Raw genomic sequence first — 25,362 nt, forward strand, 5'->3', positions numbered from 1 at the left:
GGCCAGGCCCCTTGGCAGAGAAACAGCCCCACAGCATGATGCTGCCACCACCATGCTTGACTGTAGGGATGGTATTCTTGGGGTCGTATGCAGTGCCATCCAGTCTCCAAACGTCACGTGTGTGGTTGGCACCAAAGATCTCGATCTTGGTCTCATCAGACCATAGAACCTTGAACCAGTCTGTCTCAGAGTCCTCCAAGTGATCATGAGCAAACTGTAGACGAGCCTTGACATGACACTTTGAAAGTAAAGGTACCTTACGGGCTCGTCTGGAACGGAGACCATTGCGGTGGAGTACGTTACTTAGGGTATTGACTGAAACCAATGTCCCCACTGCCATGAGATCTTCCCGGAGCTCCTTCCTTGTTGTCCTTGGGTTAGCCTTGACTCTTCGGACAAGCCTGGCCTCGGCACGGGAGGACACTTTCAAAGGCTGTCCTGGCCGTGGAAGGCTAACAGTAGTTCCATAAGCCTTCCACTTACGGATGATGCTCCCAACAGTGGAGACAGGTAGGCCCAACTCCTTGGAAAGGGTTTTGTACCCCTTGCCAGCCTTGTGACCCTCCACGATCTTGTCTCTGATGGCCTTGGAATGCTCCTTTGTCTTCCCCATGTTGACCATGTCTGAGTGCTGTTCACAAGTTTGGGGAGGGTCTTAAATAGTCAGAAAAGGCTGGCAAAAGAGATCTTTAATCCACACATGTGAAGCTCATTATTCTTGGTGCCTGAACTACTTCTTAATACTTTAGGGGGACCAAACAGAATTCTTGTGGTTTGAGGGGTTGAATAATAAATGACACTCTGAATTAACTTTTAACGTTTAAAAAAAAAAAAAAAAAATTTGCTGCAGTGCATTTCCCACTTCCAGGCTGATCTACAGTACAAATGTCACAATGCCAAGTTAATTCCGCATGTGTCAACCAGCTAAATCTGCAGGGGGTTGAATACTACTTGTAGGCACTGTATATATATATATATATATATATATATATATACATATATATATATATATGTATATATATATATATATATATATATATATATATATATAGAACATTGCAATAATAAATGGACCCAGGTTATAGTTTCTCAGTCGTCCGTGATAGTCCGTGTTGTTTCGCGCAGTTGCAGCTTTCTGATTGAGGCTCCGGGGAGCTGCCACTTGATTTTCAACTTGACCTGATCTGATACAGCGGGAAGTGCACACACAGCAATATTTCATCTCAAGCTCTAGATATCCCTGCAGATTGTCGCCTAATCGAGGAGACTGTTCCTGAATGGCTCCTGACAGCTGAGGAATGTCTTTATTTAGACAGAAAATAAATCAGTTGGAACTTGGAGTATAAGAAGAGTATTTTTATTTTCAGCATTCATTGCATACGCACCTCACGCATGCGCAGCTTTCTCTATTCACTCCAAAAAAACATGAAACTGCCAAAGAAGTAGAAAGAGACTGCTGCGCATGCGCAATCATGGCCATGGCACCATCAGTTCAAGTCCCAGAAGTGGGCACATCTATTAGCACTTGTATCTATCAGACAGTGTCTAAGGTGAGAATATTCCTTTAAGAAATTAATAGGCAGAAACATTGTGGCTGATTTTGATTAACCAAAAAAATTGAGCTCAAGGAAGGGTTTATTCTTAAAAGGAATGTCCAGTTGTGCCCCTCTAACAATTGAGGTAATTAAAGGGTTACTAATCCCATCTTCCTAAATGGATATTGTCCGATAGTGCTTGGAAAAACAAGCACTTTTGCAATTTGTTGCTTCCTAAAATTTGTAGCCATACTTGAGATATTAACACTTGTTTAAAGCTTGTTGCCTAGGCAACGAGCTGTAAACAAAAGAAAAGTGTTAATATCTCAAGAACGGCTGAAAATTTTAATAAGCAGTAAATGCCTAAATTGTCATAAATTTGTATTATCTATCTGACAATACCCATTTATGAAGATGAAAATAAAAACACTTTAAATAAATCGCTGGGGGTTGGGCATTTACGAGGACCTACATTAATTCCACCTGATATATCCCATGTTGTTGGGAAATCTAACAGAAAATACATGTCCAGTGTTGGCTACAGTTCTATATTTCCGGACTGCCCCTTTAAATGATGACCAAGATAAACATGACAGCCTAAATGCTGGCATTAGATCCCTTCGAGACCCTATGTAACGATCCCCGACCTTTAAATGCACCATAAAAACTGCCGAATATTCACTTTGCATGCTAATGAGGGGAGGATTAACGTCTATGCTAATTAGTTTTGGAAACAGAACAGCTCGGAATCACTCTCATGAAATTTCACACAAATCCGTCAGACCAAAAATAACTTCATTAAATTGGAGGAGATTAGAGAAAGCTAAAATGATTTTTATCACGGGCACGTGTGGAAGCTTGTTTACTGCTGAGCTGAACTGCAGCCAAGCTTACCTACTGGCATTGGGAAGGAGAGAAATGTTAAAGGGGCTCCCGGGAGCTCAATTATCACAGAATGAGAAATGTTCTACCTTCCTAATACAGGAGACAGCCAATCAGCGGAGATCAGCGCTGGCTCACTACCACCCAATTCACCGTCTATAGGAAAGGTGCTCGCACACGCTCACTACCGCCCAATTCACCATCTATAGGAGAGGTGGTCGCACACGCTCACTACCGGTCCAGTCACTGTCTATAGAAGAGGAGGTCGCACACGCTCACTACCGCTCCAGTTTCTGTCTATAGGAGAGGGGGTCACACACGCTCACTACCGCTCCAGTCACTGTCTATAGGAGCAGTGGTCGCACATGCTCACTATCGCTCCAGTCACTGTCTATAGGAGAGGAAGTCACACACGCTCAGTTGCTCCAGTCATAATCTATAGGAGAGGAGGTTGCACACGCTCACTACTGCTTCAGTCACTGTCTATATGAGAGGATGTCACACACGCTCACTACTGCTCCAGTCACTGTCTATAGGAGAGGAGGTCGTACACGCTCACTACTGCTTCAGTCACTGTCTATAGGAGAGGTAGTCGCACTCGTTCACTACCTCTCCAGTCATTGTCTATAGGAGAGGTGGTCGCACACGCTCACTACCGCTCCAGTCACCGTCTAGAGGAGAGGTGGTCGCACATGCTCACTACTGCTCCAGTCACTCTCTATAGGAGAGATGGTCGCACACGCTCACTACCGCTCCAGTCACTGTCTATAGGAGAGGTGGCTGCACAAGCTCACTACCACTCCAGTCACTGTCTATAGGAGAGGTGGTCGCACACGCTCAATACAGCTCCAGTCAGTGTCTATAGGAGAGGTGGTCGCACACGCTCACTACCGCACCAGTCACTGTCTATAGGAGAGGTGGCTGCACAAGCTCACTACAGCTCCAGTCACTGTCTATAGGAGAGGTGGTCACACACGCTCAATACAGCTCCAGTCAGTGTCTATAGGAGAGGTGGTCGCACACGCTCAATACAGCTCCAGTCAGTGTCTATAAGAGAGGTGGTCGCACACGCTCACTACCGCTCCAGTCATTGTCTATAGGAGAGGTGGTCGCACACGCTCACTACCGCTCCAGTCATTGTCTATAGGAGAGGTGGCTGCACAAGCTCACTACAGCTCCAGTCACTGTCTATAGGAGAGGTGGTCACACATGCTCACTACCGCTCCAGTCATTGTCTATAGGAGAGGTGGTCGCACATGCTCACTACCACTCCAGTCACTGTCTATAGGAGAGGTGGCTGCACAAGCTCACTACAGCTCCAGTCACTGTCTATAGGAGAGGTGGCTGCACAAGCTCACTACAGCTCCAGTCACTGTCTATAGGAGAGGTGGTCGCACACGCTCAATACAGCTCCAGTCAGTGTCTATAGGAGAGGTGGTCGCACACGCTCAATACAGCTCCAGTCACTGTCTATAGGAGAGGTGGTCACACATGCTCACTACCGCTCCAGTCATTGTCTATAGGAGAGGTGGTCACACATGCTCACTACCACTCCAGTCACTGTCTATAGGAGAGGTGGCTGCACAAGCTCACTACAGCTCCAGTCACTGTCTATAGGAGAGGTGGCTGCACAAGCTCACTACAGCTCCAGTCACTGTCTATAGGAGAGGTGGTCGCACACGCTCAATACAGCTCCAGTCAGTGTCTATAGGAGAGGTGGTCGCACACGCTCAATACAGCTCCAGTCAGTGTCTATAGGAGAGGTGGTCGCACACGCTCACTACCGCTCCAGTCATTGTCTATAGGAGAGGTGGTCGCACACGCTCAATACAGCTCCAGTCAGTGTATATGTAGCACCCCGAGGACTCGGCTGCTACAGGGGTATTGCACCTCAGACCAGAGGTGTGGTATTCCACTCCCGGGTAAGGATGGAGGGTGGAACTGAGCTCAGATAGCTGCATGCACTACACTCACCCCATTTCCGGGGGACAGAACAACGGTACTCCCACCAGATAGATGTGCAGGTACGACAGCGTCTGTCCCTGGCTGGAGTGGGGGGGGGGAGGAACATCCCAGTAGTGTAGGAGCAGATAGGGGAGGGACTCTGGGCAGAGGTAGGAGCCCATTGGTTGCTCGTCACCTGGGCTGGGTGTCAGAGGGAGTATATAAGGTGGGCACCATCTTTAGACAAGGTCTTTTTGGGTCTGCTCTGTGCAGAGAGGAGCTCAGCCAGAGAGGGCTGACAGGGAGCTGTGGCTCCGTCTGGGCCCAGCTCCAGAGCCAGGCCTGAGGCAGAGAGAGAGAGAAGGAAGAAGAGGAACACGGAGAAAGGCCCAGAGACGCAAGCATAGAGGGAACCCTGAGATCCTACGAGAGAACTAAAACGGGTGAAGGGTTGGCAGAGAAGGGTACCGGATCCCAAACTGGTGGAGGTTAATCATCCTTAGCCAGGAACCGGAGGTCGTGGTCAAGCTTTGGCACGACCCCTCGCCACATCCACCAGGAAGGCACGCCACATAGGGTCAGGGAAACCGGAGAGAGGTTTTGCCCCCATAAGGCCCGAGGAAGCCGGACAAAGGTGGGTCCCTGGTGGGGATGGCCAGTAGGAAGGAAGAGAGGGGAGCTCAGGACCACGCTCTGGAACTGCCTGGGAGTTGGCCGAGTCCCTGACCTGGTGGACGCAGCACGACTCGGGTGGTCCTACTGTGCACGGGCGACCTGGTAAAGAACTGTGAGTAAAGCTTTTGAAACTGCACTTCAAGCCTCCGTGTTTCGTCGTCGCACCTGCACCATCAGTACTGGGACACCCGCACCATCACTCCCATCATCATCTCTAACAGATCTGCCCTGAGGCCATACCCCTCCCGTTGGGGGTTATACCATCCACGCTGCACATCCGTACCACCGGCCTCAGCGGACTGCCCTGCAGCGGCGGCTTCATAGCCGCATTCAACGGGTGGCGTAGTCGAACATTCTAACATCTACTGCTAAAGACTGCCATCTAGTTTGACACCCTGGGCACGGACCGGGTCACCGCCACGAGGACTACTACCCCCAACAGATCCGGCTCCGGGTATTCCCCGCGTGCGCAACGCTACACAAACATGGCCCAGGGGGCGCGTCAACTTTAGGAGAGGTGGTCGCACACGCTCAATACAGCTCCAGTCAGTGTCTATAGGAGAGGTGGTCGCACACGCTCACTACCGCTCCAGTCATTGTCTATAGGAGAGGTGGTCGCACATGCTCACTACTGCCCCATTGCTATAAAGGTAGCACATAGGTCTGTGCCTTGTTTTAGTTCCCGGAATTAGGCCGTACACACAGTGGCTTACCCTCGGCCCATCAGACAGTGAATTTCGCCTTAGCATAAAAGCTGCACGTATGATAAATTAATTCCATACCATACGTAATACCGTATTACACTCACTATGCCGCACACACCTTGATGCTGAAGCCAAATCCTTCACGATCTCGGGCCTCCCCTGATCCTCTCCCACCATCTGAAGCATTTTCCATCTCCGTCACTGTCACAATATTAATTTTCCAGAGTCTTTTTCCTCTCGTCAGGAGAAAATAAATCTTGTGGAGGGGAGGGGAGGGTAGCGGGTAAAATCATCAGTTTGTTAGCGTAACATGGATTCACGGGCCAGTCACCATGGCAACCGCAGTGAGTGATAATAACCGGTAAGGACAAGCCTTCAACCATCTTCGTAAAGCCCCCGTTCTCCCAGCCTAGTATTATCTGTACTGGGATTAGACTATATTGTTCCCATTTTACAAAATATAGATTTTGTACTATTTTTTGTAATATATATTTTTTGCCATACAAAACTGAGAAGACCTCCATAACGCCCTGCCTGAGACTGTTATTAAAATGTCCCACTGCTCCTGATCATTATCTCTTATACATCAGACGGCCCCAAAACAGGCGCAAGGTTGTCTGACATGACCTACAGCTTATCTAAAATGGTCACAGCAGCACAGAGTATTTATGCCCACCATGTGATTGTGTGCAGGGGCTTAGCAATGTAATGTATGTACACAGTGACTGTACCAGCAGAATAGTGAGTGCAGCTCTGGGGTATAATACAGGATGTAACTCAGGATCAGTACAGGATCAGTAATGTAATCTATGTACACAGTGACTGCACCAGCAGAATAGTGAGTGCAGCTCTGGAGTATAATACAGGATGTAACTCAGGATCAGTAATGTAATGTATGTACACAGTGACTGTACCAGCAGAATAGTGAGTGCAGCTCTGGGGTATAATACAGGATGTAACTCAGGATCAGTACAGGATCAGTAATGTAATGTATGTACACAGTGACTCCACCAGCAGAATAGTGAGTGCAGCTCTGGGGTATAATACAGGATGTAACTCAGGATCAGTACAGGATCAGTAATGTAATGTATGTACACAGTGACTGCACCAGCAGAATAGTGAGTGCAGCTCTGGAGTATAATACAGGATGTAACTCAGGATCAGTAATGTAATGTATGTACACAGTGACTGCACCAGCAGAATAGTGAGTGCAGCTCTGGGGTATAATACAGGATGTAACTCAGGATCAGTAATGTAATGTATGTACACAGTGACTGCACCAGCAGAATAGTGAGTGCAGCTCTGAAGTATAATACAGGATGTAACTCAGGATCAGTACAGGATCAGTAATGTAATGTATATACACAGTGACTGCACCAGCAGAATAGTGAGTGCAGCTCTGGAGTATAATACAGGATGTAACTCACGATCAGTAATGTAATGTATGTACACAGTGACTGCACCAGCAGAATAGTGAGTGCAGCTCTGGAGTAAAATACAGGATGTAACTCAGGATCAGTAATGTAATGTATGTACAAAGTGACTCCACCAGCAGAATAGTGAGTGCAGCTCTGGAGTATAATACAGGATGTAACTCAGGATCAGTAATGTAATGTATGTACACAGTGACTGCACCAGCAGAATAGTGAGTGCAGCTCTGGAGTATAATATAGGATGTAACTCAGGATCAGTCATGTAATGTATGTACAGTACACAGTGACTGCACCAGCAGAATAGTGAGTGCAGCTCTGGAGTATAATACAGGATGGAACTCAGGATCAGTAATGTAATGTATGTACACAGTGACTGCTCCAGCAGAATAGTGAGTGCAGCTCTGGAGTATAATACAGAATGTAACTCAGGATCAGTAATGTAATGTATGTACACAGTGGCTGCACCAGCAGAATAGTGAGTGCAGCTCTGGGGTATAATACAGGATGTAACTCAGGATCAGTAATGTAATGTATGTACACAGTGACTGTACCAGCAGAATAGTGAGTGCAGCTCTGGAGCATAATACAGGATGTAACTCAGGATCAGTAATGTAATGTATGTACACAGTGGCTGCACCAGCAGAATAGTGAGTGCAGCTCTGGGGTATAATACAGGATGTAACTCAGGATCAGTACAGGAAAAGTAATGTAATGTATGTACACAGTGACTGCACCAGCAGAATAGTGAGCGCAGCTCTGGGGTATAATACAGGATGTAACTCAGGAGCAGTACAGGATAAGTAATGTAATGTATGTACACAGTGACTGCACCAGCAGAATAGTGAGTGCAGCTCTGGAGTATAATACAGGAGGTAACTCAGGATCAGTACGGAATCAGTAATGTAATGTATGTACACAGTGACTGCACCAGCAGAATAGTGAGTGCAGCTCTGGAGTATAATACAGGAGGTAACTCAGGAGCAGTACAGGATCAGTAATGTAATGTATGTACACAGTGACTGCACCAGCAGAATAGTGAGTGCAGCTCTGGGGTATAATACAGGAGGTAACTCAGGATCAGTAATGTAATGTATGTACACAGTGACTGCACCAGCAGAATAATGATTGCAGCTTTGGAGTATAATACAAGAGGTAAGTTAGGATCAGTACAGAAAAAGTAATATAATGTAGGTACACAGTGACTGCACCAGCAGGATAGTGAGTGCAGCTCTGGAGTATAATACAAGAGGTAAGTCAGGATCAGTAATGTAATTTATGTACACAGTGACTGCACCAGCAGAATAGTGAGTGCAGCTCTGGAGTATAATACAGGATGTAACTCAGGATCAGTATTGTAATGTATGTACACAGTGACTGCACCAGCAGAATAGTGAGTTCAGCTCTGGAGTATAATACAGGATGTAACTCAGGATCAGTAATGTAATGTATGTACACAGTGACTCCACCAGCAGAATAGTGAGTGCAGCTCTGGAGCATAATACAGGATGTAACTCAGGATCAGTACAGGATCAGTAATGTAATGTATGTGCACAGTGACTGCACCAGCAGAATAGTGAGCGCAGCTCTGGAGTACAATACAGGAGGTAACTCAGGATCAGTACAGGATCAGTAATGTAATGTATGTACACAGTGACTGAACCAGCAGAATAGTGAGTGCAGCTCTGGAGTATAATACAGGATGTAACTCAGGATCAGTACAGGATCAGTACTGTAATGTATGTACACAGTGACTAAACCAGCAGAATAGTGAGTGCAGCTCTGGGGTATAATACAGGAGGTAACTCAGGATCAGTACAGGATCAGTAATGTAATGTATGTACACAGTGACTGCACCAGCAGAATAGCGAGTGCAGCTCTGGAGTATAATACAGGATGTAACCTGGGATCAGTACAGGACCAGTAATGTAATGTATGTACACAGTGACTGCACCAGCAGAATAGTGAGTGCAGCTCTGGAGTATAATACAGGATGTAACTCAGGATCAGTACAGGATCAGTAATATAATGTATGTGCACAGTGATTGCTCCAGCAGAATAGTGAGTGCAGCTCTGGAGTATAATACAGGATGTAACCTGGGATCAGTACAGGACCAGTAATGTAATGTATGTACACAGTGACTGCACCAGCAGAATAGTGAGTGCAGCTCTGGAGTATAATACAGGATGTAACTCAGGATCAGTAATGTAATGTATGTACACAGTGACTGCACCAGCTGAATAGTTAGTGCAGCTCTGGAGTATAATACAGGAGGTAACTCAGGATCAGTAATGTAATGTATGTACACAGTGACTGAACCAGCAGAATAGTGAGTGCAGCTCTGGAGTATAATACAGGATGTAACTCAGGATCAGTACAGGATCAGTAATGTAATGTATGTACACAGTGACTGAACCAGCAGAATAGTGAGTGCAGCTCTGGGGTATAATACAGGAGGTAACTCAGGATCAGTACAGGATCAGTAATGTAATGTATGTACACAGTGACTGCACCAGCAGAATAGCGAGTGCAGCTCTGGAGTATAATACAGGATGTAACCTGGGATCAGTACAGGACCAGTAATGTAATGTATGTACACAGTGACTGCACCAGCAGAATAGTGAGTGCAGCTCTGGAGTATAATACAGGATGTAACTCAGGATCAGTAATGTAATGTATGTACACAGTGACTCCACCAGCAGAATAGTGAGTGCAGCTCTGGGGTATAATACAGGATGTAACTCAGGATCAGTAGAGGATAAGTAATGTAATGTATGTACACAGTGACTGCACCAGCAGAATAGTGAGTGCAGCTCTGGAGTATAATACAGGATGTAACTCAGGATCAGTACAGGATCAGTAATGTAATGTATGTACACAGTGACTCCACCAGCAGAATAGTGAGTGCAGCTCTGGAGTATAATACAGCATGTAACTCAGGATCAGTACAGGATCAGTAATGTAATGTATGTACACAGTGACTGTACCAGCAGAATAGTGAGTGCAGCTCTGGAGTATAATACAGGAGGTAACTCAGGATCAGTACAGGATCAGTAATGTAATGTATGTACACAGTGACTGCACCAGCAGAATAGTGAGTGCAGCTCTGGAGTATAATACAGGATGTAACTCAGGATCAGTAATGTAATGTATGTACACAGTGACTGCACCAGCAGAATAGTGAGTGCAGCTCTGGGGTATAATACAGGCTGTAACTCAGGATCAGTAGAGGATCAGTAATGTAATGTATGTACACAGTGACTCCACCAGCAGAATAGTGAGTGCAGCTCTGGAGTATAATACAGGATGTAACTCAGGATCAGTAATGTAATGTATGTACACAGTGACTCCACCAGCAGAATAGTGAGTGCAGCTCTGGGGTATAATACAGGATATAACTCAGGATCAGTAGAGGATAAGTAATGTAATGTATGTACACAGTGACTGCACCAGCAGAATAGTGAGTGCAGCTCTGGAGTATAATACAGGATGTAACTCAGGATCAGTACAGGATCAGTAATGTAATGTATGTACACAGTGACTCCACCAGCAGAATAGTGAGTGCAGCTCTGGAGTATAATACAGCATGTAACTCAGGATCAGTACAGGATCAGTAATGTAATGTATGTACACAGTGACTGTACCAGCAGAATAGTGAGTGCAGCTCTGGAGTATAATACAGGAGGTAACTCAGGATCAGTACAGGATCAGTAATGTAATGTATGTACACAGTGACTCCACCAGCAGAATAGTGAGTGCAGCTCTGGAGTATAATACAGCATGTAACTCAGGATCAGTACAGGATCAGTAATGTAATGTATGTACACAGTGACTGTACCAGCAGAATAGTGAGTGCAGCTCTGGAGTATAATACAGGAGGTAACTCAGGATCAGTACAGGATCAGTAATGTAATGTATGTACACAGTGACTGTACCAGCAGAATAGTGAGTGCAGCTCTGGAGTATAATACAGGAGGTAACTCAGGATCAGTACAGGATCAGTAATGTAATGTATGTACACAGTGACTGCACCAGCAGAATAGTGAGTGCAGCTCTGGAGTATAATACAGGATGTAACTCAGGATCAGTAATGTAATGTATGTACACAGTGACTGCACCAGCAGAATAGTGAGTGCAGCTCTGGGGTATAATACAGGCTGTAACTCAGGATCAGTAGAGGATCAGTAATGTAATGTATGTACACAGTGACTCCACCAGCAGAATAGTGAGTGCAGCTCTGGAGTATAATACAGGATGTAACTCAGGATCAGTAATGTAATGTATGTACACAGTGACTGCACCAGCAGAAAAGTGAGTGCAGCTCTGGAGTATAATACAGGATGTAACTCAGGATCAGTAATGTAATGTATGTACACAGTGACTGCACCAGCAGAATAGTGAGTGCAGCTCTGGAGTATAATGCAGGATGTAACTCAGGATCAGTAATGTAATGTATGTACACAGTGACTGCACCAGCAGAATAGTGAGTGCAGCTCTGGAGTATAATACAGGGTGTAACTCAGGATCAGTAATGTAATGTATGTACACAGTGACTGCACCAGCAGAATAGTGAGTGCAGCTCTGGAGTATAATACAGGATGTAACTCAGGATCAGTAATGTAATGTATGTACACAGTGACTCCACCAGCAGAATAGTGAGTGCAGCTCTGGAGTATAATACAGCATGTAACTCAGGATCAGTACAGGATCAGTAATGTAATGTATGTACACAGTGACTGCACCAGCAGAATAGTGAGTGCAGATCTGGAGTATAATACAGGATGTAACTCAGGATCAGTAATGTAATGCATGTACACAGTGACTCCACCAGCAGAATAGTGAGTGCAGCTCTGGAGTATAATACAGGATGTAACTCAGGATCAGTAATGTAATGTATGTACACAGTGACTGCACCAGCGGCATACTGGGTGCAGCTCTGATCAGCTGCTAGTCAGTGTGCTGATTACGGGTGTGGTGGCTGCAGATCCTGCTGTGAGCTCCTGATCTCTGAGAACCAACACCTCTCCACCTGGGGACCTGCTTTCTCTCTTTCCCGGAGGGAGAGCTGGTTTCTGGGATGAGTGAAGGAGCCAAGTCCCAGGCTTCTGCTTCCCGAACCAGGCCGGCGGGGGGCAGAAGAAACCAGCAACCGGCCTGCACATCAGAGGACTCGGGGGTGAGACGCTGCACCAGGAGTTGCAGCAATGTGGCTCCTACTCCCCCCGGGATTGTGGAGACCCCCAGAAGCCGCAAGGCTTCCAGCATGGAGGAAAAGCCTGACAGCGGCGTGCAAGATGGCGCTCCTTCCGGAGGAAAGCTGAGTGCTCACGGAGGTGAGGCCGACCTCCCTGAGGGGGGGTGGGCGCAGCAGGGACCCCGGGAGTCTGTGTCCACCTATGCCTCCCGGGTCATGATCCACCTCCGTGAGTATGAAGATGCCAGTAAGCTCATCAGGAGGCTCCGGGAGGAGCTGCGCTGCACAAGCGCCAAAGCTGCAGGGGCCTCCAAACCAAGGAAGGCTAAACTCCAGGCCGAGGTAAAAAGACTGAGCAGTGAAATTCAACGCCTGGAACTTAGGAAAGCCACCATCAGGGAGCAGAGTGGTCCTTTCAAAGAAAAACTTATAAATGAAGACCGCTTTAGAGAAATGGCTGATACCAGAGAGCAAAGGCAGATGGGGCTGCAGCCTGAGAGCCAGGTGGATGATGAGAGTGATGATGACCAGCAGCAAGCCCCACCTGGCAGCCTGCAAAGTCACCCGCAGGCCACGTGCAGCGAGCTCCCTGCAGGACAGGCGACAGTGACATCCGGTCGCAGTTCTGCCGGCTCTGGGGAGGACAGTGACAGCAGCGGCCAGGGAGGGGCGCTAATGGCGGAGATTAAGCTCCTGGAGTCCCCAGTGTGCCTCCAAAACTTCCATCTTGGTGACGATCTACCAGAAGAGGCACCTGGGGGCCACAAAAAGGCAAAGAAGACCAAGCCAAAGCTGCAGGAGGCGGTAAGATACGTATATGCCCCCCTCCCTCTACCCCCTGAGTCGGCGGCAGGCTCAGCTCGCTGTATAAGCCCCGTTGCCCAGCCCGGGTTCTGCTGTGGATCCGGTGCAAAGGCGCGGGGAGATTACAGAGCGCGGTAGTGAGGCGCAGAGCTCCGTCTCTGCTTGTAGTAGCGGGGACGCAGCAGGAGGTGCATCAGCCGAGAGGCTGGACAGTGAGGGCGGCCCGGCGGCGGGCGTTCCATCAGGCCACGATGCTGTGGTGCGCTCCTCAGTGGGAGGGGGGAGCAGCCCGGTGTCGGGGGCAGCTCGGGTAGCCTCGGCGCCTCTGAATGCTGTTGCCGCTGATCACTTAGTTGAGAAGCGGCGGCAGTGTGAGGGGGCAGTTGGGGCTGAGCGTTCCGGTCCTCCCACGAAAGTGCTATTTTGTGTTGGCGTCGCTGGTCCGGAAGATCCTGATGCTAAAGATCAGCGGCGCCTAACTGCAGCTAGAGATCAGCGGCACATTATACCAAATGCCAAACAGCGGAAATTACCGACCGATTATGTGGAAGGCACACATAAGACCGGGGGTGAGGTCGCCTCCAGTTCTATGGAGGTGACTGAGCCCCTTCTGCCTGATGCGGAGGTCAAAAGGTCATCCACCATTGTTACTGGTCCAGCAGGAATGAATGTGGTGGTGGAGGTGAATGAGGATAATTCATTGTCTGGTGGTGTGGTTGCTGGTTTGGTGGAGGGTGAGATGGAGGTGGGTAATGGTGATACTGTTGGGGCTGACGTGGTCACTGGTCCGGTTGCCCCCCCGGGGGTGGCAACACCTGTCCGGAGTTATGCCAGTGTCACCTCCGGGGCAAATAGGGCATCCTCCTCGTCTCCGGGCTTTGGGGACGGCATGTTGCAACGGCGCCTTCTGGAGGCTCTAAAGAAGGGGGAGAGATCACTAATGGTAGAGGGTCGAGAGGTTGATCTATCCTTCTGGATAGAGAGGCATGGCCTCGGGGCCTTCCGAGAGCAAAAAGGGGGAGATACAGTGTGGTCCCTCCCAACAGCCCGGCCAGGCAGTGTGCGTAGGAATGTGGTCCGTCTTCGGTGGAGGGGCAGTGATGCATGTCCGCCAAGGTCTAAAGTTGTGGAGCTCCTGCTGAGGATGGGATTCAAGGCGATTGACATCTACGCCTTGATACATCCCTATTCCACGCCTGAGTTTGATGTCAGCTTTGTTCGGCCGGAGGGGCTTGAGCTCTTCTGGGCGAATTATGAGTTGGCAAAAAATGAGCCCAGCTGGCGAGACTTTGCCGTTCAGGCAGTGTCTCGCCAAAACCAGATCAAGAAAGTGACCGTGATGACTCGTAACGAGTCGCTTTCTTGCTATGACATCATGACGTGGCTTGGTCGGTATGGAGAGGTGGTGGAGATGCCAAAGAAAAACCGCGACGAGTTTGGTATCTGGTCAGGGGCCTGGACGTTTATGGTAAAACTTAAGCGTTCAGGTGGTACGGTTGCCCACATTCCATCGTCTGCCTTCCTGGGTAGGGATCGTATCCTGGGCTTCTACCAGGGGCAACCGAAGCTCTGTCACAGGTGCGGCGACCCCACACACTTCAGTGCAAACTGCACCGTGCAGAAATGCGCGTTGTGTGGGGGTGTCGGCCATCTTGCCGCCTCTTGTGTGGAGATTAGGTGCCACCTGTGTGGTGAGTTAGGCCACCCATTCAGCCGTTGTCCTCGCTCCTTTGCTAATGCAGTCGAGACCCCGGTGGGAGTAAGCCGTGAGGCCGATTCTGCTGGGGAGGGGACTAGCAGGGGTGGGGGAGCTGAGGGGCCAGGGAAGAAAAGCAATAAAAAGACGCCTGCCCAGCTGAGGCATCTAGACAAGCGCAGACAGGAGAGGGAGCGGGGCGAGCCCCAGACTACCGGGGCAGCCCCTGTCCTGGATGCCAGTCTTGCTGCTGAGGCCCCGAGGGATGATGAGTTGGATGAGGAGGTCAGGAGGATCCACAGGGAGGAAACTGCCTCTGCTTCAGAATCCTCCCATTATGAAAGTATGGATGAGGATAATAAGCGGTGGCTAGAGAACAAGCGTAAGCTCGGCACCAAAAAGAAGAAAAAGAAGGGAGATAAAACATCTTCTCCCGCTCTGACCAAGGTACCTAAGGAAGGTAAAACCGACTCCCCTCTAGTTGGTCTTTCTAACCGGTTCCAAGCCCTTGATAACATCTCTTCCTCTGAGGAGGAGGCTGAGGGTGAGGATCCGGCTTCAGCGGAGCTTACAGGGGGCGCCGAGTCTCCTTCTCCTGGGGATGCAAGGTCCTTGGGGGGAGGGACTGGCCCAGAGTCCAGAGACGAGGACGAAAAAAGAAGAAAAAATGTGGGAATGGACACCTCTGTGTCATTAAAGAGGGGGAAGGATTCCTCCTCTGAGGCAGAGGATAAGGGGAGTGGGAAGAAGAAAGCCATCTAACTCAATCACCAATGATGGCGGTACCCACTCCGTTGACGCTGGCGTCCATTAATGTCGCCAGCATTAAGTCAAACATGGCTAGATTTGCGGCCTTTGATTTTCTCAGCCGGGTTGAAGCTGACATTTTCTTTTTGCAAGAGACCAGGCTGCCAAATATGGCAGAGGTGTTTATAGCTAAGAGGGAGTGGAGACTCGGGCCCTCCTATTGGTCTCTTGCGGCCGAGCCGTATAGCGGAGTGGCGGTCCTTTTTACCGCACCGGTAGAATGCCGACGGGTTATTGAGTTAGAAATGGGGAGGTGCCTGATATTAGATGTCCTCATGAAGGGACAAGAGCTTCGGCTCATTAACATCTATGGTCCCCAATCTAAATGGGACCGGAAGTGTCTCTTTATGAGGATCAAGCCCTACCTTTTTACGAGTCGGCAGGTCGTCTTTGGAGGGGACTTCAACACTGTCACGAGGCCCCGGGATAGAGGAGGTTCCAGAGACAAGCTGACTTATGATAGCGTCGCCCTTAATAGTATAGCCAGTGAGGCTCGCCTGGTGGATGTCCACATCCGGCACACCGCAGGCCACGAGGGGTTCACCTATCATAGAGGTAACTGTAGGTCCAGGATAGACAGGTTTTATTTAAAGGAGGAAGCCGTCTCTTCAGCAGTATCTGTTGTTGAGGTGGAGTTCTCCGATCACTGTATGATTTTGTTTTCCCTGAATGTTACAGAGACCCCCCGGATGGGAAGAGGCTTTTGGAGGCTCAATTCGTCTCTCTTGGAAGAAGCGGAGATAAGACAGTCCTTTGAGGATTTTCTTCAGAGCCAGGTACCCTTACTGGATCTTTGTAGTAGTAAGTCAGAGTGGTGGGAGATGTTTAAGAAAAGGGTGGCTAGATTCTTCCGCCAGCTCTCGAGCCTCAGGAGCCTGGACAGGTACCGCCTGTATCAGGGCCTGAGGAGGAAACTCGAGCATCTTGTCTCAACTGGAGGTAGTCGCGAGGAGATCTCCAGAGTGAAATCTTTGCTAATGAGGTGTCAGTATGATAGACACGCATCTTTGGTTTTTGAGAGGGATTACGGGAAGTACCGCTCGCCCCACCCTTACAGAAACTGCAAGATGTCAGTGAATAGTAAAGTTGTTACAGGACTGGTTGACACTGCGGGGTCCCTGAAAAGATCCAGATCAGGGATCCTGGAGGTCGTCAGATCCTTCTACTCGCACCTCTTGGGGAAGAGGGATCTGGAATGGGATGAGATATCGGCTTTTCTGGCTGAAGCTGTCCCCGAACCAGGGGTAGACCCCTCTCTTGGCGTTTTGACAGAGATGATCAGGGAAGAGGAAGTTAAGTTGGCGATTGAAGGGCTTGCCCTGAAGAAATCTCCCGGTCCGGGTGGCTTAACATCTGAATTCTATAAGACCTTTAAGGACGCCTTGGTTCCCCTCTTGACTGAGGTATTCAATGAGTGTCTTTCCTCGGGCACTCTGCCAAAGTCAATGAGGAGGTCTGCCCTGATCATCTTGTCAAAGGGTAAGGACCCATCTTGCATTGAGAATTGGCATCCCATAGCGCTTCTCAATGCAGACAGGAAGGTTTTGGCAAAGGTGCTGTTTAATCCGCTGGTGAAATTTGCACCCCAGCTCCTTTCGGGGGCCCAGCATTGCTCTGTTCCGGGAAGCAGTACAATTAGTGCTGTACTCTGTGTCCGAGAGGCGGTGGAGCAGGGGAGGGCTGGCCACTGGAAGGGGTACATGCTGTCATTGGACCAGGCAAAAGCGTTTGATCGGGTTAATCATGAGTACCTCTGGTCTGTCCTTCTGAGGTATGGCCTGCCGGGGGGGTTCGTTGATTGGCTTAAGACCTTGTACTCTGGGGCAGAGAGTTTCCCGCTTGTGAACGGTTGGATTGGCAGCTCTTTTGAGGTTGGGTGTGGTGTTCGCCAGGGTTGTCCCTTGAGCCCGCTACTGTACATGTTTGCGATTGACCCACTTCTTAGGAGGGTGGAGCGTGGACCGTTGGCTGGGATCGGGATGGACCGGGCAGCACCGGAAGCCACTCTGAGAGTGGTGGCGTATGCCGATGACGTCACCGTTTTTGTTTCCTCTGATGGGGAGGCAGAATGGCTGATGTCAGAGGTAAATCGCTACTCGGAGGCATCCGGGTCTAAGATCAACCGGGATAAGTGTGAGAGTCTCTGGCTGGGAGGAGGAGATCCTGGTTTTGATCTCCCGGACACCCTTCCAGAACCCAAAGTCTCTGCAAAAGTTCTTGGCATCGAATTTGGCCAGGGGAATTCCCCAAACAAAATTGGGACAGCAGGCTAGAGATCGCCACTCAGAAGGTGAACCAATGGAAGGGTTGGTCTTTGACCCTAAGGGAAAGGGTAAACCTGATCAAAACTTACCTGCTCCCTTTGCTGATCTATCTGGGCAGTGTGTGCATCTTGCCAGAGCCTCTCTGGACTCGGGTCTACAGTTTGTTCTTTCAACTGTTATGGGGGAATAGACTGAACCTGGTCAAGAGGGAGGTTACTTAACGTACGAGGAGACTAGGAGGGTTGGGTATGGTCAACCCTGTGGTATTCCTTGTGAATACCTTCATTAAGATCAATATTGCAAACCTCTGGAAAGAGAGGGCTCCTCCGTGGGTATTCTCCTGTAAGGGATGGTTTCAGCTTTTCTTCCAGGAATGTGAGACAGGAGGGCAAGTGAAGGATCTCCGCACACCGCATGGACATCTCCCGGCTTACGCTACCGTGGTTCTGAAGGTAATTCGCCGGTGGAGTCTGGGAATGTGGGAGGTCAGGACTCTGCCAAGGAAGCTCCTTGACAAAAGGGTTCTGTTGACCCATTTTCAGAGGCCTCTGGCGCTCAGGGATTGCCCAAGTCGGGATCTTGGGGTGGGTCTGCATCTTTTGAATTCTATCAGGATCCCCTCGAAGGTTTGGGACTTGGCTTGGCGCTGCTTCCATGGGAAACTGTGTGTGAGGGACAATCTGAAGGGTAGGAGCTCTGAGGACAGGAACTGTCCTCGGGAGCATTGTGGTACCATGCTTGAAAGCATGGACCACTTCCTGCTTCATTGTCCCTTTAACACAGAGGTGTACAACAGGGTGGGCGCCTCCATTGGCTGGCCCCGGCTGGCCGGTCTCTCTTATGCGGAATGGGTCTTTGGAGCATTCGGGGACCTGGGTGGTCGGGACCGCTGCACCTTATTTCTAGTTAGCACAGTGGTTAGGTATCACACGTGGAACGCACGGTGCTTAGTATCGACGCAGCGGAAAATCCTCCCAGTGGACGATGTGTTTAGGACCATACTCGGTGACCTGGTGAAGGTGCGTTCTCTGGAGTATGGGAGACTGGGTACACGGAGGGCCGCTCTCCTCTGGAGGGGCTTTTCTTTTAGTGTGCCCTAGTCTGGTCATCTCCTCTCCTGGTGGTGGGCTGCTGCTGACACCATAGATTTTTGTTTTATTGATCAGTAGACAGTGATGTAGGGCTGCAGGCGCCGAACTTGGGCTTTGTCAGCTGTGGTTATTGTATTGTTTGTTTCTGTATATATTGTATATATGGGTTCGGGTGTAGGTGTTAGGTTGGGTGGAGGGAAAAGGGGGGAGGTGGGTTCATCTTGTGGGACACTGGTTATTTGGGTGAAAAACTGGCACTGCCTGATCTGTCCTATGGACGTTGGACTGAGGCATGAGGCGCAGGAGCAGCTCTCAGGTCAGTGCCGGGGAGGGACTGGTGGGCTCGAGTGTGGGGTGTTTTGTTTTGTCTTGTATATATTTGTAGTAATGTAATGTATGTACACAGTGACTGCACAGCAGAATAGTGAGTGCAGCTCTGGAGTATAATACAGGATGTAACTCAGGATCAGTACAGGATCAGTAATGTAATGTATGTACACAGTGACTGCACCAGCAGAATAGTGAGTGCAGCTCTGGGGTAGAATACAGGATGTAACTCAGGATCAGTACAGGATCAGTAATGTAATGTATGTACACAGTGACTGCACCAGCAGAATAGTGAGTGCAGCTCTGGAGTATAATACAGGATGTAACTCAGGATCAGTACAGGATCAGTAATGTAATGTATGTACACAGTGACTGCACAGCAGAATAGTGAGTGCAGCTCTGGGGTAGAATACAGGATGTAACTCAGGATCAGTACAGGATCAGTAATGTAATGTATGTACACAGTGACTGCACCAGCAGAATAGTGAGTGCAGCTCTGGAGTATAATACAGGATGTAACTCAGGATCAGTGCAGGATCAGTAATGTAATTTATGTACACAGTGACTGCACCAGCAGAATAGTGAGTGCAGCTCTGGAGTATAATACAAGAGGTAAGTCAGGATCAGTAACGGGATCAGTAATGTAATTTATGTATACAGTGACTTATTTTTGTATGTAAACAGTGGGTGAAATAAGTATTGAACACGTCACCAATTTTCAAAGTAAATACATTTGTAAAGGTGCTAATGATGTGAAAGGCTGCGTGCACACGATGCGTTTTTCATGCGTTTATGCTGCGGAATTTCCGCAGCGGAAACGCATCAAAAACACATGGTAATCCGCACCCCATGGTTCCCAATGGCATTCTGCAATGTCTATGCTCATGCTGCGGATTTCTCCGCAGCGTTTCTGCAGCGCTCATAAATCCGCAGCATGTGCATTAATTTTGCGGAAGCGCAGCGGAAGCTCCGCCATTGATTTGCATTGAGACGCATAATATTCGTGTCTGTACATTTTTACAAGTGGCTTCTATGCGTCTCTATGTGCGGATGGTACCCGGGTGTGGAGGAGAGGAGACTCTCTTCCAGACCTGGGTACCATTGTACCTGTAAAAAAAAGAATAAAATAAAAAATAAAGTTTATATTCACCTGTCTGGCGGCTTCTCTCTGAATGCCGGCATCGCTTGAGGACCTGCGGTGACGTCACAGTCATGTGACCGCAGGCCCTTCACCGCTCTGTCTCGCGATATGCCGGCAGCCGGGAACCAGACAGGAACGAGCGCTGCAGCCACGCCGGGGCCTCGGGGGTGAGTATAGCTTTATTTTAAGCATTGTTTTATGGTTCACACTGTATAAATCCATGCCGGTTGCATGGATTTATACAGTGTGACCTAGTTGTCAAGCACTTTCCAAGTGATGCTATCGCCTGGAAAGTGCTTGTCAATCTGCATGCACAATCTGCATGCACAATCTGCATGCACAATCTGCATGCACAAACTGCATGCACAATCTGCATGCACAATCTGCATGCACAATCTGCATGTACAATCTGCATGCACAATCTGCATGCACAATCTGCATGCACAATCTGCATGTACAATCTGCATACACAATCTGCATGCACAATCTGCATGCACAATCTGCATGCACAATCTGCATGCACAATCTGCATGCACAATCTGCATACACAATCTGCATGTACAATCTGCATGCACAATCTGCATGCACAATCTGCATACACAATCTGCATGTACAATCTGCATACACAATCTGCATGTACAATCTGCATGCACAATCTGCAGGCGTTTTTTCTGCCAGGGAGATGCAGAAATGCTGCAGAAATTTTCTGCTTCATTTCTGCATCGTGGGCACATAGCCAAATTCTCATAAAATGTCGGTAACAATCTATTCAATCTACACAGGCAAATAAAAAAGTAACATTTTGGTCTCATCTGACCTGACTATATTCTCCCTGTATTTCACAGGCTTCAGCAATCTATGGTTGTGATTTCTTTGCCTGTGTGGATTGGATGGTTTATTATCGACATCTGGTGAGAATTTCACGTCAATTGTACCTTTAGAAATGTATTTGCTTAGAAAAGTGGCGATGTGTTTAATACTTATTTCACCCTCTGTATTTATTTTGCCTAAATTTCTAGATGAATGAACACTGAAGTTCTGAGACCTTTTAGCTGCATTTGCGCCCCTAGCCTTAGTCTGCCTGTACACTGCGTCTTTTTTACTGCTTGTCTTTGTCTATGTGACACTAATTCATTAAACTTTGATTTTTTTTTCCGGCCTCGATTAACAATTACTCAAATGGATTCACTCTATATGCTAAGTAATCCGTCACTGCATTATGCATTTCCCAAGCATATATGACCCACGCACCTCTTTCCGTGCTGACTTTATGTAGATAGATAGAGTAATGGCTGCGTTATGAGTGGGCACCATAGATGGCATCGCCAGTATAGGGTACATGTTTTCCTTTCCGTACTGCAGTAATAGAAACCCCGGCCCTCTTCCCAGTGGGATTTTAATCGTACGCCTCCAGCTGCCACAGCTTTTGTCATCTCAAATGACCCACAATGCTTTGCAGTCTGACAGTCAATGGGTCAATGAGCCCATCGGCAGGAGACCCGGGATTGTCATAGACCGCCATTCCCCACGCTTACTGCCAAGTCGACGTACCCTGCCCTTGTATCTCCTTGCCGTTACTGCAGACTCCACAGTCATGATTCTTGGCCGAGCGTGATTTTATTAACTCTCTCTGGGCTCCTTTGAAAGAAAAATACCAATTTAATCCTCAGCTCCGTACCTGCGTTACATGCCAAGATGATGCCAATCTACAAGGCGTAATTAAACGATCTCCAAAGAGAGAACCCATTGCATTTACAGCGTGGCACATGTTATGCTTAAATGAAAACTATAATTATGGAGTAATTTATTAATAATGCAAGAGAAGCGCACAGACTACGGCATCGCTCACTTATAGGTCGTCTGGTGTAAAAGGAAAAGAACAAAATACATTTTCAAATACCATATTAGAAAATTCTATCAGAGTCCTCCCTTGAGGTTGGTTATAAAGAGGGTCTCTGACTTTGGAGGTCCCAGCATGTCCATATAATACAAAAAGAGACTGTTGTTTTTTAATGGGCGCTGTGTAATGCCTAATTTCCCCTGTGGTGGTGCTGTAGGGAAACTGAACACTTGCCGTCATCCTTCCCACATATTACAGCTGGTTTCTGGGGCTCTCGGTACAGGTATAGCCTGCCAGCAGCATACTGGTTGGAAAGTCCTGAAAAAAGGGTCATTTTTGGATGAGTGGCCTCTGACTGTAGGTTGGGGACTTAAGGAGCTCGGAGAGGATGATGCAGACTTGACACATGTAAACTTTGTACCCCGGATGAGGCCATAGGGATAGTGATTCCAACAAAGTCATTACAGAATATGATACATTGGCTTGGTGGTTACAGTCTATTGGCAGTGAGGCTTGGTGGTTACAGTCTACTGGCACAAAGGCTTGGTGGTTACAGTGTATTGGCATAGAGGCTTGGTGGTTACAGTTTTTTTGCATAGAGGCTTGGTGGTTACAGTCTATTGGCAGTGAGGCTGGGTGGTTAAACTCCATTGGCAGTGAGGCTTGGTGGTTACTCTCCATTGGCAATGAGACTTGGTTGTTACAGTCTAATGGCAGTGAGGCTTGGTGGTTACACTCCATTAGCAGTGAGGCTTGGTGGTTACAGTCTATTGGGAGCAAGGCTTGGTGGTTACAGTCTATTGGCATTGAGGCTTGGTGGTTACACTCCATTCGCAGTGAGGCTTGGTGCTTGCAGTCTATTGACAGCGAGGTTAGGTGGTTACAGTATATTGGCAGTGAGGCTTGGTGGTTACAGTCCATTAGCAGTGAGGCTTGGTGGTTACTGTCTATTGGTAGTGAGTCTTGGTGGTTACACTCCATTGGCAGTGAGGCTTGGTGGTTACAGTCTATTGGCAGTGAGGCTTGGTGGTTACAGTCTATTGGTAGTGAGTCTTGGTGGTTACACTCCATTGGCAGTGAGGCTTGGTGGTTACAGTCTATTGGCAGTGAGGCTTGGTGGTTACAGTCTATTGGTGGTGAGTCTTGATGGTTACACTCCATTGGCAGTGAGGCTTGGTGGTTACAGTCTATTGGCAGTGAGGCTTGGTGGTTACAGTCTATTGGCAGTGAGGCTTGGTGGTTACAGTCTATTGGTAGTGAGGCTTGGTGGTTACAGTCTATTGGCAGTGAGGCTTGGTGGTTACAGTCTATTGGCAGTGAGTCTTGGTGGTTACACTCCATTGGCAGTGAGGCTTGGTGGATACAGTCTATTGGCAGTGATGCTTGGTGGTTACTGTCTATTGGCAGTGAGGCTTGGTGGTTACAGTGTATTGGCAGTGAGGCTTGGTGGTTACTCTCCATTGGCAGTGAGGCTTGGTGGTTACTCTCCATTGGCAGTGAGGCTTGGTGGTTACAGTCTATTGGCAGTGAGGCTTGATAGTTACACTCCATTGGCAGTGAGGCTTGGTGGTTACTGTCTATTGGCAATGAGCCTTGGTGGTTACACTCCATTGGCAGTGAGGCTTGGTGGTTACAGTCTCTTGGCAGTGAGGCTTGGTGGTTACACTCCATTGGCAGTGAGGCTTGGTGGTTATAGTCTATTAGCAGTGAGGTTTGGTGGTTACAGTCTATTAGCAGTGAGGCTTGGTGGTTACAGTCTATTGGCAGTGGTGAGGCTTGGTGTTTACACTCCATTAGCAGTGAGGCTTGGTGGTTACAGTCTATTGGCAGTGAGGCTTCGTTGTTACAGTCTATTGGCAGTGAGGCTTGGTGGTTACAGTCTGTTGGCAGTGGTGAGGCTTGGTGGTTACACTCCATTGGCAATGAAACTTGGTGGATACAGTCTATTGACAGTGAGGCTTGGTGGTTACAGTCTATTGGCAGTGATGCTTGGTGGTTACACTCCATTGGCAGTGAGGCTTGGTGGTTACAGTCTATTGGCAGTGAGGCTTGGTGGTTACAGTCTATTGGTAGTGAGTCTTGGTGGTTACACTCCATTGGCAGTGAGGCTTGGTGGTTACAGTCTATTGGCAGTGAGGCTTGGTGGTTACAGTCTATTGGTGGTGAGTCTTGATGGTTACACTCCATTGGCAGTGAGGCTTGGTGGTTACAGTCTATTGGCAGTGAGGCTTGGTGGTTACAGTCTATTGGCAGTGAGGCTTGGTGGTTACAGTCTATTGGTAGTGAGGCTTGGTGGTTACAGTCTATTGGCAGTGAGGCTTGGTGGTTACAGTCTATTGGCAGTGAGTCTTGGTGGTTACACTCCATTGGCAGTGAGGCTTGGTGGATACAGTCTATTGGCAGTGATGCTTGGTGGTTACTGTCTATTGGCAGTGAGGCTTGGTGGCTACAGTCTATTGGCAGTGAGGCTTGGTGGTTACAGTCTATTGGTAGTGAGGCTTGGTGGTTACAGTCTATTGGCAGTGAGGCTTGGTGGTTACAGTCTATTGGCAGTGAGTCTTGGTGGTTACACTCCATTGGCAGTGAGTCTTGGTGGTTACACTCCATTGGCAGTGAGGCTTGGTGGATACAGTCTATTGGCAGTGATGCTTGGTGGTTACTGTCTATTGGCAGTGAGGCTTGGTGGTTACAGTCTATTGGCAGTGAGGCTTGGTGGTTACAGTCTATTTGTAGTGAGGCTTGGTGGTTACAGTCTATTGGCAGTGAGGCTTGGTGGTTACAGTCTATTGGCAGTGAGTCTTGGTGGTTACAGTCTATTGGCAGTGAGTCTTGGTGGTTACACTCCATTGGCAGTGAGGCTTGGTGGTTACAGTGTATTGGCAGTGAGGCTTGGTGGTTACAGTCTATTGGCAGTGAGTCTTGGTGGTTACACTCCATTGGCAGTGAGGCTTGGTGGTTACAGTCTATTGGCAGTGAGGCTTGGTGGATACAGTCTATTGGCAGTGATGCTTGGTGGTTACTGTCTAT

General features: G+C 48.4%; 1 protein-coding gene across 2 annotated transcripts in view; it reads right to left on the reverse strand.

The window, feature by feature from the left end:
• The window catches only part of SV2A (synaptic vesicle glycoprotein 2A), a 197,602-nt gene that overhangs the window by 136,309 nt on the left and 35,931 nt on the right, over window positions 1–25,362 (reverse strand). The window contains exon 1 of one of the 2 annotated variants that reach the window (XM_073639418.1): window positions 5,859–6,008. The exons of the other annotated variant lie outside the window; for it this stretch is intronic. The gene's annotated coding sequence lies outside the window, so the exon portion shown is untranslated. Of the gene's footprint in view, window positions 1–5,858; window positions 6,009–25,362 lie in introns of those variants that run through there. 2 annotated transcript variants of the gene reach the window in all.

The sequence above is a fragment of the Phyllobates terribilis genome, unplaced genomic scaffold (assembly GCF_046119375.1).
Source record: "Phyllobates terribilis strain yellow unplaced genomic scaffold, ASM4611937v1 Scaffold_7__3_contigs__length_470593459, whole genome shotgun sequence".
In the NCBI taxonomy this organism is placed as follows: Eukaryota; Metazoa; Chordata; class Amphibia; order Anura; family Dendrobatidae; genus Phyllobates; species Phyllobates terribilis.